This window comes from Schistocerca serialis, chromosome 6 (assembly GCF_023864345.2).
Source record: "Schistocerca serialis cubense isolate TAMUIC-IGC-003099 chromosome 6, iqSchSeri2.2, whole genome shotgun sequence".
In the NCBI taxonomy this organism is placed as follows: Eukaryota; Metazoa; Arthropoda; class Insecta; order Orthoptera; family Acrididae; genus Schistocerca; species Schistocerca serialis.
Window position 1 is genome coordinate 259,329,020 of NC_064643.1, and position 4,149 is coordinate 259,333,168.

The 4,149-nt window shown below is 44.9% G+C and overlaps 1 pseudogene; it reads right to left on the reverse strand.

The window, feature by feature from the left end:
- Window positions 1-227: 227 nt before the first annotated feature.
- On the reverse strand, window positions 228-345 carry LOC126485293 (5S ribosomal RNA; annotated as a pseudogene).
- Between the last annotated feature and the right edge of the window lie 3,804 nt (window positions 346-4,149).

Genomic DNA, 4,149 nt, shown 5'->3' on the forward strand with positions numbered 1-4,149 from the left:
GAGCATTTTCATGAAGAAGGGCAACGCACTCCGTCTTCAGACCGCAGGTGGCCCACCGAGACAATTCGACCGCCGTGTCATCCTCAGCTGAGGATGCAGATAGGAGGGGCATGTGATCAGCACACCGCTCTCCCGGTCGTTATGATGGTTTTCTATCTCCGGAGCCGCTACTATTGGGTCGAGTATCTCCTCAGTGGGCATCAACAGGCTGAGTGCACCCCGAAAAATGGCAACAGTGCATGGCGGCCCGGATGGTCACCCATCCAAGTGCCGGCCACGCCCGACAGCGCTTAACTTCGGTGATCTGACGGGAACCGGTGTATCCACTGCGGCAAGGCCGTTGCCCAAGAAGGACAATGCCATAACAATATGCCTCTTCACTTGTTCTGACTTTCGTACATCATTTTCTCGAATCGTTTGATCCACTCACTGAGCAATATCATCGGTTGACACACGCTTCCTTCCCTGATCGCTTACATCATGGGAGTCTGTACATCCTGCTTTGAAGTTCATGCACTACTGCCACATTTCGATGTCACGCACGACAGCTACATTATGTGGGCTGCATGAAAGCAGGCGGAACACCTCAGCGTGAAGAAATCGAATGACAGCACGGTCTTCACACTTGGTGGAAGACCATGTTGTTCCAGGCATCTTTACTTGCTCATAGTGTGCTCAGATCTGAAATGTACAACGTGACGCGATAGACGGGCATACTACAGACACAGCAGCAACACGTCTGCACAACGCTTCATCGGATTTTCTATGCAGTTTTAATTTCGTGCCCGATCGGACCTTCGGGAAAAAAAGAAAAAGAAACTCGTATACGCTGATAAGCCAAAATATTATAACTTGAGTGTTGGTACACCTTTGGAATGTTGTACAGCAGCCAGTATGTGTGGCATGGACTCTACAAGTCCGTGGTACGTTTCCAGAGCTATGTGTCACTGGACACCAATGCACAAATTGCGCTATAACCCGTAAATTACTGGTTGGAGGCTTGTGGGCAAGGAACTGGCGCCTGACAGTGTCTAAACGTGACTCATCGGGTTCAGATCAGGCGAATTGGTGGCCAAGAAATCAATGCGAGTTCACAGAAATTCTCCTCAAAGCGATGTAGCACTATTCTGGACTTGTGACATGAGCAGTTGTTCTGTTGAAGGATGCTATGACCGTCAGGATAGACATCATGCATGAATGGACAAAGGGGATACGCAATAAGGTTTCTGTTGTCCACAGCATTAACACTACCCTCCCTCCTCCGCCCGACATACGTTCTTGGGACAGTGCGTATGTCGAGCAGCAACTCGCGTGGATGATGTATCTGGGCGCAACCATGACCTCATACAACAAGAAACGTCATTCTTCCGACCTAGCGACACATTTCCATTGACCTACGAACCAATCTCAAAGCTCCCGTGAGTTCTGCAGTTGTAACTGACAATGTCGTTGTGTCAGCATGGGAATACGTAGAAGTCGTCAGCCCCATGTTCAAAAACGTGCTCTGAACGGTCTTCCCTGAAACACTTTTTCCTGCACCGTCATCGCACTCTGTCGCCAGGTCTGCCGCACATCGCAGCATATCCCGCTTTATAGAGTGGGCGACGTTCCAGCCTCGCTGGTGAGGCGTGAGCGTCGAAAATAATGTTGCCCACTCATGGTTTCACCACCCTCCTACCACTTTCCATTGACGATTATAGACGTAGCACGACAAAAGCCGAACAACTTCGCCGTTTCCGAGATATTCGTTCCTAGGAACCGGGAAATAACCATCCGCTCTTTGTCAAAGTCACTTACATCAGTGGATTTTCCTACTGCACCTGTTATGCCGTTAGAATGTTTCGTCATTCGTCTCTGCTCCGACTGCTTACTTTCCTTACCGCGCCATGTGTCCGGACAGCCACTCATCAGAATGTATATGGTGTCAGCCGGTTCTCATGCGATGATAGCAAGACAAAAGCGTATTTTCAAATTTGCTTTCTGAGTGTTCAGATCAAATACAGGGAATATTAAAAAGGATCATCCTATTTGGCACGTCTATATTTCTGAAACTAATAAACATATAAATGAATTTTATTTTTTGATGAACAGGAAAATCAATTTTTTTTCCATACCTCTTCGTAGGCATGCGATATGCCTTCTTGAGGTGCACGGCGTATGTCAATGCGGTACTCAGATTTTTCCGTCACTGCAGCGAGCATGTCTTGAGTTACAGCTTCCGCAGCTGCTGTTATGCCATGTCTCTGTTCATTCGTTGTTCTTGGTAACGGAGGCACATAAACAGAATCTTTTATTAACCACTACAGGAACTAATCGCATACAGTCAGGTCCGGTGACCTTGGAGGCCAGTAATGTAAGGCTGAATCATTTGGTCCAGTGCAACCGATCCACTGTTCAGTAATTCTTTGATTTCAAAATTCCCGCACTTGGTCACGCCATCGTTTAATTCTCTGTGATGTAGGAGGATCCACACCAAGCTACTGAGAAAGACACGCCGAACTGTTATTACTGACCCACACTCCGCAAAACGTAAAACACAAAACGCTTTCTGTTGTTCCGACACCAATTTTACTAGACTGAAGTGGGCGCACACTACTGCTACCAAGCGGGAACCATGTAAAACTCGAGAGTTTGCCCTTTCCAACAGTACATTGTTCACGCACATATCTCCAATAACATAATAGTTACGATTTTTTTTAAATCTGTTTATTCTTCTTGATACTCCCTGTACTTTTATGGTGACCTGCATCTGATGAACAAAAATATTAAAAGTGCCTATTTTTCACAGTAGTAATTGCGTATTGGAGATTCCTGCACCAACATTCGTAACATGTTCTTTGGAAATTTGCTATGTTCTTGTCGCTGGCTGATGTTCCAAATATTGAACCACGAAACAAATACTGTTTTCGTTGCAGGCGACCGTAATGAACTCCTTTTCTGATCTTGCTTGAATCACATAGTGTCCGCCACTAGAACATCGCTTTATCTCTAATTAAGATCAGCATTGCTTGATAATGAAGTGTGTTATTGAGGGTTAGCGGTTTGTAGCTGTTCATTTGATAATGGAGATACAATTTTGTTACAGGTGTGAATTCTAGGCTGGTTCAGAAATCATTTAGTGTCACTAGACCGCTCCATATGTTTACGACACTTAATAACATACATCTACATCTACGTGATTAATCTGCTATTCACAATCAAGTGCGTGGCAGAGGGTTCAATGAACCACCTTCAAGCTGTCTCTCTCTACCGTTCGAGTCTCAAACGGCGTGCGAGAAGAATGAGCAATTGAATTTTTCTGTGCGAGGCCTGATTTCTCTTATTTTATCGTGATGAACATTTCTCCCTATGTGGGTGGGTGCCAACAGAATGTTTTCGCAATCGGCGGAGAAAGCTGGTGATTGAAATTACATGATAAGTTCCCGTCCCGACAAAAAATGCCGTTGTTTTAATGATTGCCTCTGCAACTCACGTATCATATCTGTGGCACTATCTCCCCTATTTCGCAATAATAAAAAACGAGCGGACCATCTTTGAACGTTTTGGACGTCATCCGTCAGTCCCACCTGATGTGGATCCATACTCCAGAATGGAACGGACAGGTGTAGAGCGGTAGATTCTTCGGTAGATCTGTTGCACCTTCTAAGTGCTCAGCCAATGAATCGCAGTCTTTGATTTGCTCTACCCAAAACATTACCTATGTGGTCGTTCCAGTTTAGGTTATTTGTAATTGTAATCCCTAAGTATTTAGTTGAATTTACAGCCTTCAGATTTGTGTGACTTATCACGTAATCGAAATTTAGCGGATTTCTTTTAGTACTCATGTGAATAACTTGACACTTTCCTTTATTCAGAGTCAATTGCCACTTTTCGCACCACACAGATATCCTATCTAAATCATTTTGCAATTTGTTTTGGCCATCTGATGACTTTACAAGACGGTGAATGACACCATCATCTGCAAATAATCTAAGAGGGTTACTCGGATTGTCTCCTATGTCGTTAATACAGATCAGGAACAATAGAGGGCCTATAACACTTCCTTGGGGAACGCCGGGTATTACTTCTGTTTCACTCGTTGAATTTCCGTCTGTTACGACGAACTGTGACCTTTCTGACAGGAAGTCACGAATTTAGTCGTACAACTGA